The sequence below is a fragment of the Podarcis filfolensis genome (genome assembly GCF_964270895.1).
Source record: "Podarcis filfolensis genome assembly, chromosome: 7".
In the NCBI taxonomy this organism is placed as follows: Eukaryota; Metazoa; Chordata; class Lepidosauria; order Squamata; family Lacertidae; genus Podarcis; species Podarcis filfolensis.
The window spans coordinates 33875574-33886779 of NC_139603.1; the positions used below are offsets into that span (position 1 = coordinate 33875574).

The 11206-nt window shown below is 42.7% G+C and overlaps 1 long non-coding RNA gene across 1 annotated transcript; it reads right to left on the reverse strand.

The window, feature by feature from the left end:
- Positions 1 to 205: 205 nt before the first annotated feature.
- Positions 206 to 3211, reverse strand: LOC310767278. Its single transcript, XR_014550833.1, has 4 exons — positions 3173 to 3211; positions 2701 to 2757; positions 2023 to 2164; positions 206 to 277 (listed from the first exon to the last, which is right to left on the reverse strand). It is a non-coding gene; the product is annotated as an uncharacterized lncRNA (long non-coding RNA).
- Positions 3212 to 11206: the final 7995 nt, after the last annotated feature.

Here is an 11206-nt window from a genome sequence, read left to right on the forward strand (position 1 = left end):
AAGGATTTCCCCAGGAAGCAGGAACGTGTTATAAGCATATTTAAATCTGCAATGTAGATAAATGCCCAGGATTCCGAAACACTTTGTTTTCCTGCCAGATTCCATGCTTTCTTTGTTTTGCAAGCATTTTTGGAAATATTTGCTTAATGGAGGAACTAAGCGCCTCTCTTTTCAACAAAACTTACAGTGAACTAGGAGCAATTTGCCTTTTAAAGAACTTGTGCAGGGAGAGTTTCCAGAGGATGTGGAAAATTGGTAAAGGTTGGAGGCTTTATTTCTGAGGGGAAAACAAAATCTTGTCAACACCTTCTTTAAAAAAAAAAAAGGTTCAAGAAACAATTAAAGCCTGTATGTGATGAAACAGGGAGAGAACCAGCCAAGGCTGTTTGCTAATGTACTCGCTGGGGTTCTTCCTTTTGAGAGGCTTGAAAATGCTCCAGTCGATCCACACTTCCCGCTAGTCTTACTCCTCTCCCCCTGCCAGAACTGTGTGCAATCTGTTATGTATTAGCCTTGCACTGGACTTGCAACTCAATGGGACATAACAGATTGTGTATTTATTATGTTTAAATGAACATTATGTCAGGCATGGGTGGGTAGAGGCACTTAACCCTTCCTTTGCTAGCTGATTCTCCCTTTCCTGGCTCTGTTTCACCTGCCCACCTGCCAGAACTGGGTTCCCAGGTAAAGCCTGGGAGTATTAGCTAGGGTGAGTGAGATTCGCAGGGCAGAACTGGTGGGTGTAGGAAGGGTTATTGTGTGGCTTCGATTTATTTTTGTTGGGTTCTGCATCAGGGAAGTACAGCTGAACAGCTAATAAAGTGAGAAGATGTATGGACAGTCCAGACTAATGAACTATGAGCGCATCACTGACATGTTGCAGAATACACCTGCAGAAGAAGGCCCACAGTCAGTCTAGAGGGGCCTGAGGAAAGAAAACAGGAGCACAGCTGCCTCTCACCCAAATACTGATAGCCCCTCAGGTGTCAGTGGTTAGAAGCAGAATGCTCATTCCCCCCTTCCCCCGAGAACCAAATTTCTCAATTCAACTTTACCCGGACCCTGAGATCATCTTCTGAGGCCCTTCTTCATGGGCTTCCTCCTCGAGAGCTACAGAGGGTGGCAACACGAGAATGGGCCTTCTCTGCAGTGGCTCCCTGTCTGTGGAATGCTCTCCCTAAGGAAGTTTGTCTGGCTTCATTATACACCTTTAGGTGCCAGGCAAAAACATTCCTTTTTAACCAGGCCTGTGGTTGATCTGGTTGACATCCTATGTCCTTTTAAAATGTGGCTCTTTTCGGGGTGGGGGTGGGGGTGTTATTGGATTGTTGTTTTTCTTTGATTATATATACAGAATTGTGATTTTTATGCTGATCTTTTCTGTGAACTGCCCTGAGACCTCTAGGTATAGGGCGGTATATAATTCGAAGAAGAAGAAGAAGAAGTTGGTGAGGTTTAAATCTGGCCTCCCTTGGAGTTATCATGAGCAAATAGACCAGTTTGGCTCCCACTCCAGAATATGCAGCTGTTCTTTCTTTACATAAGAGTTAACAGAGCTTCCTTCTTTTGACATGGCTGCCCTGTCCTTGAATTGCAGGTGTCAAAGATTTGGGAGACAACAATGGAGTGAATGAACAAATACTCGATGCTCATAAATGCATGGTCTCCGCCATCTGTTTTCTACAGGTGGGTCAATGTGATTCTGAGGTAAACATGTGAAGGGGGCTTGCATATAAATGACAGTAGGATGGGCATCATGGGAATAAGGAAGAGCTATAGTGCACTTTCAGCTACATTCTGGGTTTTGAATGTTAACTGAAAGTGAGACATACTGAGGAGGGGTAGCCAGATAGTGTATTCCATTCCCCAAAGGGTGTTTCCACCATACCTGCTTTGAGATCTTATATGCATTAAATCAGCTGGGTACAGGTGTAGGCAACTACCTTTAAATGACACCCTCCAATATCCCAAAGATTTCATGAGGACTTGTGGCCAGAAAGTATTCTTAAGATTTAACTGCACCTGTTTATTTGGCATTCAGGCAGAGCAGGTTACCAGCCTCTGGGCAAAATCACCAGCTTCTGTCTGTTTTATTTTTTTACTTTTTACTTTTTATATAACCACTGGCACAAATTTCTCCGCTGAGCTTGCTTTTGTGGTACTCCTGAATGGAAAGACAAATTAAGTTGAGTTTTTCTTCGTTCCTGCTTCTAATGTATTTTTCAGCCTTGTTATTTCTGGCTCATCATCCTTCCCCTTTCCGCACTTTGGGAGAGTTCAAAGTTTGCAGTCCATTGTCCCTCCCACTCTTGATGTCACAAAGAATTAAACCCAACACATGTTCTTTAGAATGCAAGGAAATGCTCTAAAAGCGATTGTAGGCTGTTGTCTGTCTGACAATGCTGAGTCTCACATCAGTGCCAAGAGACTATGAAATGCCACAGGAAGACCTAAAACAGGAGCTCAATTCCCACCTTGTTATGTTATATATAAGTGTTAAAATCTATGCAGTCTTTTCTCCAATGAGTTCAAAGTCTAGAAACACATAAAGTAAACAATGAGCCCTCAAAGCAGAAAAGCACCACAACAGCGTTTAGATCCTCTTTGCTTGCCTTGCACTTGCTTTGTTACTCTCTCTCTCTCTTTTCGGCAATATCAGTTGAACATCTAATCAGCTACTATTTTCTCTTCAAAACTCACCTGGGAACTCTTACGAGATGGCTTTTGGCTATGAACCTGGAAAGTCTTTGCATTTGCCTGTTAAAATGATTAGTGCTTAAATGAATGTGATCATCTACTGAATTAAAGCACCACCAAATCCCGCTCTCATTACATGATCTCATGCAGGCCTGGCTTCCAAAACATCCCCGGAGAGTTTTATAAAAATTGTTCATCCCATTGTTTAAAAGCAACCTCTGTTCGAGGGAGGAAATGTGGCTGACATTATCACTTAAAGGGGACTACCAGTGCCAAGACAATAAAAGTAAAGAGTATACTTCAATCATAATATTTTTTAAAGCTGTTTTGTAGCAAACCATGCACTGCTCCTTATGTTTATTTATTTATTACATTTTTATCCCACCCTTCCTGCAATGAGCTCAGGGCAGCCTATGCTGCACCGTCAGCTATTTTATCCTCCTAACAACTCTTCTATGTGGTGTGTAGATATTACCATTATAAGTTTTAGTCACCAGATGGAGCTAGACTTAGTTGTGTCTGGATAGAATCAGGAATTTCCTGTGTCTGTCCTGTTCTTGTTGGGGACTCTGAGATAATAAAGTTCTTGTCTCGTTTACTGACTGGCATGTTCTTTAAGTCTTTTGTGACAAGTGTTTAGGATGAGAGATTGTGCCTGTCACTGGATCAGCCAGTGAGCTTCATAGTTGAGGGCACACTTGAACTCAGATATCACCGGTTCTTACATGCATTCGTATAATGCAGGCTTGAACCTGGGGAGATTCTGCAGAAGTGCAAAAAGTCACAAAATGACTATGTGAGCTAATAGTGATCTCAGCTTCTAGCTGCTCTGGTATTCAAAAATATGCATGAAAACATGTGTGCAGTGACTGGTGATGTCTTACACCTGCTGCATTAGACTTGCAGAGGTGAGGACAGAACTACAGATTATGAGACAAACGTAAGGGCTCCCAACTCTGTGTTTGTCTTGCAGTGCTAATATTGTCAGGCAGCAGGAAGGATGTTTAACCTATTTCCCACTAAGCATTCCTGCCCCTGCATTTTCTACCTACAGGCTGTTTCTAAGTTGGTTCTACCTATAAAGAAGGAAGGCCAAAGAATATAAGCAATTTAGGAGATGTGACACCACAAGCAAAAACCTGCAAGCTGAGGTGTGGCTGATGCTAGTACGCAAAGTATTTTAATCTGTAATAGATTCGCAGCAAGTCCATTCAGAGCTCTTTCACTGCTGCAGCAGATCAGATCTATAAACTGCAATGTAAATGGGCCCTATGCAAACTGTGCAAACTTTAGTTCAACTGAAGGAACCAAACGAATTTTGGTTTTTCACAATGGTCTTCTCAATAGAATTACTTGAACCCACTACAAATTTATTTGTGAAAGATTTTGAGGACAGGTACATTTTCTCAAAGTCTCTATCTATCATGCCCCTCACCTGCAGGTTAATCTTTTATTATATATTCCCCTGGAGTTCCAGTTTAAGATGAAGGGCTTCCTGAGCATTTACACATTTTAAAAATTGATCTTCATGTTTAACTCCCATATTAATGGCTTACTTACCAGTTTTAGCTATTTCATCTACTGTGGAAGTTAATGCTGTAATATTCTTCTCCAGAGGTTTAAAAGCTTTATCAAACTTCTCTGTGAGCTCTGTTGTAAGTGACTGAAAATGCTGCAACTCCATTTTCCTTATCAAGTGTTATAGGGGATTCTGCAAGAGACATAGATATGTTAGAACTACAAAACTGTCCCTTCTTGTTTGCGTCCAGTACCATTGTTGTTAGCAGATTTTGCAGCTTGTGTGAATTAGATTGGAAAAAATCACTTCCAGTTTCTGGAGTTCAAAGGCATTATTCATGCAGGAACTATTTACAAGATGAGTGGAGTGGAGATGTGTGTGTGTGTGTGTGTGAGAGAGAGAGAGAGAGAGAGAGAGAGAGAGAGAGAGAGAAGACATCTTAGCATGTTGGGAGAGGACAACAAAATGACTGAGCTTTTAAAAGTGGAGTTAACTTAGACAAAGAGGCTTATACACAAGTGATGGCTGTAATGCTAAACAAGCAGTGCCCTCAAGCGGTTTAAACACCTGCATTAACTAGAAGCTTAGGAAAAAGGAATGTATTTTCTTTCCTCCAACAGTTCTAACCTTGAAATAGCTCATTAACTGCCACCTCTTGTTTGATACACATCCAGGAATCATTTCCCCTAACTCCTACCTTAAAAAAAACTTTGCATCTCTCACCACTTTTTCTAGTTCCAGACTTCTTATTTTCAGTCACCATTGGAGCTCCCAGATCTCATAGCCATTTTGGATCCCAGCATAACCACACAGACACACACACACACACCTGTGACAGTGGCCACTAGCCTGAATGGGATTAGTCAGATTCATGGTAGACAAAGCTACCAGTGATTATTAGATTATTAACCACGATAGCTAAATGTTCCTTCCACTATTAGAGGCAGTATGCTTCTGAATACCAGTTGCTAGGGAAAACAAGTAGCAGTAGAAGGTTATTGTGTATGCGTCTTCCTTGTGGGTTTCCCATAACTACCTAGTTGACCATTGTGAGAAACAGGATGCTGGACTAGATAGGCATCCAGCAGAGAAAGTCTTAGAATGTCAGGAAACTTTCTGCCTTCATTCCTACTTAACCAAGGTCCTGGGTTGCACACATAGTGTTGTGCATATTTATATATGGATCAGGATCCAAAGGCCAATTATCAACAATACCAAAAACCAAGTGAAGGATGCCAGAGTGAGAACCAGATTGTGGTCTGAGAATCCTGAGGTGAGGTTTTGCAGACTCGAGTCTGCAAATTGATTTCACCTCCTCAGATGTAACATTTAGCTCCTAATGAGTGATAAATAATCTCACTGTGCTCTTGGTGGGTTTCTTTACCGTGCAATTGTACCACAGAGCCGTCCTGTTACGGCGGATTCACACATTCACAGAACAGGTGGTGGAAGACAGAACCTGAAAGTCTTGTGTAGTGATCCACAGAGGAAGGTGTGTTATCAACAGGACTGAACTGGGCTTTGATTATTTTCATTCTATTCCAGATGGTAGGAGAGGAAATTTTGGGTTCTGTAGTTTGTGCAGAAACTTTGTGGGCGGGAGTTTATATTTATCTTTTTAAACAGACTTAAAACTGTGCTCAGTGTAATCTTTCCTTTTACTTTGTGCAACGATAGTTGCTAAATAATTCCTCATCGTTTCATTTGCTTTAACATAGTCCCATCAAACCTGGAAACAAAACTGAATAGGTTCCTCCCTTTTTATCACCACATAAATTACGCCGTTTCTCCCAGCAGTAGGTTCCTAGACATTTAACAGAGGATTATTTAAAAATAATAATTTAAAAATGGACAGTTGGCTCCCAAATGCTAGTGCAGGAAATATCACAGTATGTTGAGGTATTTCATTTGGTAAACATCCTTATTAGGAATGGCAGATGAGATCACAAATTCCCCCTGAATGGTCTGATTTCATGAAGCTCGTTGCAATTTGAACACAGAGATTAAAAATCCCAGGAGATCCATAGACCTTTGCTAAGGCTGCATAGAAAGGGCCGGCGCATACCCTATGTCCAAAGTCAACAGGCTGTACTTAAGAGTGGGGGAAAGATGAAATCCCCCAAACATGAATAGCAGAACCTGTTGTCAGTTAGAACAGTGGTGGCTGGTATTCTATTGAGATGGACTGGTCAGGCAGAAAACAGGGAAGCCAATAAAGGATGGAGTCAGAGCCAATGAGAGGTAGAACCAATTCAATCTAGGCCACCCCACCCCCCAGTCTTCCTCCTCCCTGCTGTGTTCTACAACGGCAACACTGAGGCTAAGGACAAGCCACCCAATCGACAGCTTGTAAGTAAGAAGACAGGCAGGTGGAGCTACCTGATGGGAGACTAAAGTCAGTGGGGCAGGGCCCTCTTCTCCCTAATGGACCAGTCTATGCCAAGTTGGAGATATTTAAATATATCTTCTAACTAAAGCTGTTTTTTTATTTAAAAAAGCAGTTGCTTAAAGTATATAACAAGATCTCTCATATCTTGCATATCTTTCAGGGAAAGGATTAAACACTTTTCTCTGGCCGCCTGCAGATTCCCTGCAAGTTGGCTGGCTCCTGTGCCACTTTGCTGCAGTGGAAAGGCAATGACTTTGGCTTAAAAGCCTCAGTTGGCTTTAAAAAAACAGGGCTAGTCCAAGACATCTTACCTGAGGTGGATGAGCAAATCCCCTCTCACAATGTCAACCCAAGGCCAGTCGCATTATTTTGGCATCTGAGGCAGCAAATCCCATAAACTCCTCTCCTCTTCCCCGGCAGTGAAAATGTGATGCTAAATAGTTAAAGTAACTGACCATTTACTGACCTGTCATGACACTCAAAATTAGCAGCCTGAGGTGACCCCTCTCTTTGGCGACTGGTAGGGCTGGCTCTGCTAAACAACATGTAGTTGTTGCCTGAGTTTATGCCCCTGGGCTTTGTTACCCTGTATACAGAAAGAATGCACATTTTAAAATAAGTAACGCCATGGTTAGCGGAAACATTTACTTCAGGGCAGTACAGAAATGGAGGCTAACACTGACAATGAGGATATTAGAAGAGCTCAAAGCCTTGTGAATGTACTTGCCAGCTCGGTTTTTGTGCCATGTCAGTCTCCGTCATATCAGCTAACTGAATGCCAATGCCGTGCTTGTCTTTCTCGACTTGCTTGCCTTCCTGCCAGGCCACCGCTGTTGTCACCACTGTCACTAATACTCCTCTCCTCCGACTGTGAAATAAAACAGTCTTCAAGCAGGTGTCCTAAGGTGGCTACAGTGCAAACTCTTCTTGTCTCAGGCACCCAGCTACAGCATGCTTTTAGTTCACAGCTAGAGGAGGAAGAGGAGAATGTGGCAGCAGCAGTTGTGATGGAACAGAGAACCAAACGGGGGAGAGTAAGAAGTAGAGCTGTGCATTTGCTCTGGACAAATCCCAAATTGGGCTGATCAGGGCAGCCCTGGATCAAGTCAGGTCCACCTGCGGTGATCTAGGGCTGTCGTAAGGGGAGGCAGTTGGGGGGCAAGGAGCAGGGAGTAAGAAAGAGATGCAGTTTAAAACCCTAACTGAACATGAGGACTATGCATTTGAGGTTGGGGATTAGGTTGGGTCCAAATTGTCCAGGTCAGATTAGGGGCAGATTAGAATCACCAAATTGGAGGTGCCTTGTGCACAGTCCTATTAAAACAGCACCGTGTTCAATTTACTGGCATGCTAGTAAGAGCGGTCATAGCCTGTGTGATGCACTATGAGAGTCTGTTTCATATTACACCTCTCTCGGGCCTAAGAGTGCAGTCTTGAGCCCATGTTCATATTTGTAAATCTGTAGGATTTGAAAGTATATATGAGGCATGTTCAAATGATGGAGTTCTTTCTATAACTGGACTAAAATTTCTAAGAAAAGCATTTTCTGGGTGGGGGTGGAAATTTTCTTGGTGTCTGTTGTAGAATTGGTGCTCCTCAAGAGGAAGAAGAGGAGGAGGAGGAGGAGGAGGAGGAGGAGGAGGAGGAGGAGTTTGGATTTGATATCCCACTTTATCACTACCCGAAGGAGTCTTAAAGTGGCTAACATTCTCCTTTCCCTTCCTCCCCCACAACAAACACTCTGTGAGGTGAGTGGGGCTGAGAGACTTCAGAGAAGTGTGACTGGCCCAAGGTCACCCAGCAGCTGCATGTGGAGGAGCAGGGAATCGAACCCGGTTCACCAGATTATGAGTCCACCACTCTTAACCACTACACCACACTGCAAGTTATCCCCCCCCCCCCACTTTTTGCAGCATCCACACAACATTAAGGTAAAGGTACCCCTGCCCGTACGGGCCAGTTGTGTCCGACTCTAGGGTTGTGCGCCCATCTCACTTAAGAGGCCGGGGGCCAGCGCTGTCCGAGGACACTTCCGGGTCACGTGGCCAGCGTGACGAAGCTGCTCCACACAACATTATTGGCATCTAAATGCCAGCCCATATTTTCTTCTCATTTAATCACAGTTTACCATTGGGGGAAGGTGGCTTGAAAAAGTAATGCACACCTGTTGCCAATGCCTGGTTTGCAGTATCTCAACAACCCATTGCAAATTAAACCCCCCTCTGGAAGTACCCCCAAAGTCTTATTGAAATTAATGGAATAAGCTAACCCTATACCCACTTTCCTATGGAAAGTAAGCCCTATGGAACTCAGTGGGTTTTCCTTCTGAGTAGATATGTAGAGAATTGCGCTGTTAATCCCATTGCTTTCCACTGCACTTTGTTGTGTGACTAACTTTAGATGAATTGGAGCCAACATATGTTTCTCACAGAGAAAGTTTAAGAGTCATACACATAGGCTAAAAACTCTAGACCGAATCAATCTTTTTTAAAAACACACAATTTCCTCCCCTATGTAATGCAGAGATTTTAATCTCCTTTTCCTTAAGCAATGCAGAAGTTTTCCTACAAATATCGTTGATTTTTTCTCACCAACATTATGGGGTCCCAAAGTACATCTTTTAAAATAATGCCTAATGGGTCTCCAGATAAGTATCAACTTTTACCGGCTGTGGAAAGCTTTATGTAATTTTTTTAAAGATTACTGCGTCTACGGAAAGGCTGTCTAAGGAGGTGGAAAAGTCACCAAAGTCTGTTGTACATCCTGGTGCAATGCAAGTTATCACACACCTCTTCCCTTTTTTATTTGGAGGCTTAACTGGAGGTGTCAGAAATGCTGCAGGTTTGCTTATGGCTTGTGTAAATTGGCCTCCAAGTTGCTGATGTGACTTGACTTGACTTGGCAACAAGGATACTGAAGGGGAAGTGAAGGTGGAGGCGAGGAAATGCCTCTCTCCTCAGCAAAGTCTTCTTTCTTCAAAAGGATACCAGACAGATTTTTATTTTTATGAAAGGTAAAACTAGACAGCCAGATTAATTCAGAAAGAAAGGGTTGGAGTTTTTTGTGTTTTTGTTTTTAAAAAAGCAAGTTGTCATCATTCTGGGACATATTTTTCTACTACATATTATAATTGCATCTCATTAATACACATCCTGTTGTCGTGAACATGCCAGATGCCAGGCATATGGACGATAGGTTGCGTTTCTTCCAGAATACTTTTATTTAGAAATTGTTGTTATCCAATGAGAAAAACATGAGTCTGCTTCTGAGAAATCTTGATAAGTCGTAAGAATTGATGAGCACTATGGTTTGAGGGCTCTTGACCTCCTTTTCTCCTTTCCCTAATCTTTTTAAAGTACTTTTGCCATCCCATTTTCTGACTTTTCTCTGCATTTGTAGGGATTAGAAACATACACTAAACCACTAAAAGCTATGCTGGTCAAGACTATATAAGGGCAAAACTGTATAAGGGCACCAGACTGTATATGATAGCACCAGACTCAGAAAAAAAAGGGTGTGAGAAGTGGGTCTGCTCAATTTACCCTCTCAATACATACCGTATTTTTTGCTCCATAAGATGCACCTTTTCCCTCCTAAAAAGTAAAGGGACATGTCTGTGCATCTTATGGAGCAAATGCATGGTCCCTGGAGCCGAATTGCCCAGGGGCAAAAAGCAGATCATGCCTTTTTTTTTTTTTTTAGAAAGAGGGAAGGGGGTGTTGAAACAAAGCCGCTGAGCAGCTGATCATCAAATGATCGGGAGGGGAGATAAGGGACTCTAGCGATAAAGGAGGCTGCCTGGGAGGTAAAGACAGTGAACTTGCAAGGAGAGGAGACAGGAACATTAAAGCAATGAGGAGAGAAATTAGAAGAAAAGGAGTAGCAAAAAAACTGCTCCAGCTAAGGAAAAGACACTAAGGCAAACAAAAGGGAAGGGGGTATTGAAACAAAGCCGCTGAGCAGCTGATCAGCAAGGGATCGGGAGGGAGATAAGGGACTCTAGAGATAAAGGAGGCTGCCTAGGAGGGGGAGGTAAAAGCACATGGATCCTCAGGATTTTTGCACTGGATCACCCCAAATTCATCATCAGATCACATAGCATGTCCATGGCTACAGTCTGCACCAAAAAAACACACGCACCCACTGTTTCGTGGGGCTGCAATGGCGCAAAAATGTGGTTACAAAGCATGGATCCACATAGATTCTCAGGATTTTTGCATTGGGCTACCCCAAACTCACCGTCAAATCACATATCATGTCTGTGGCCACAGCATGAACCACAAAAATCATACATCCACTGTATCGTTCAGAATATTTTTTTTCTTGTTTTCCTCCTCTAAAAAATAGGTGTGTCTTATGGTCAGGTGCGTCTTATGGAGCGAAAAATACGGTACCTAACCTCAGCAGTGTGTCATCCTAAGGTCACTTTTTTCTTGGCTGAGATCTAGTTCACTTAGGGAGGATCATTTCTAGAACAAGATCCACTGGGATCTCCGATTAAGGTTGATGAAGGTATATTTTTATTGGGAGAGGTGCTCCAACAGACACAGAGTTTTATAGGTCAATAACAGCACTCTGGACTTGGAAATATATAGGCAGCC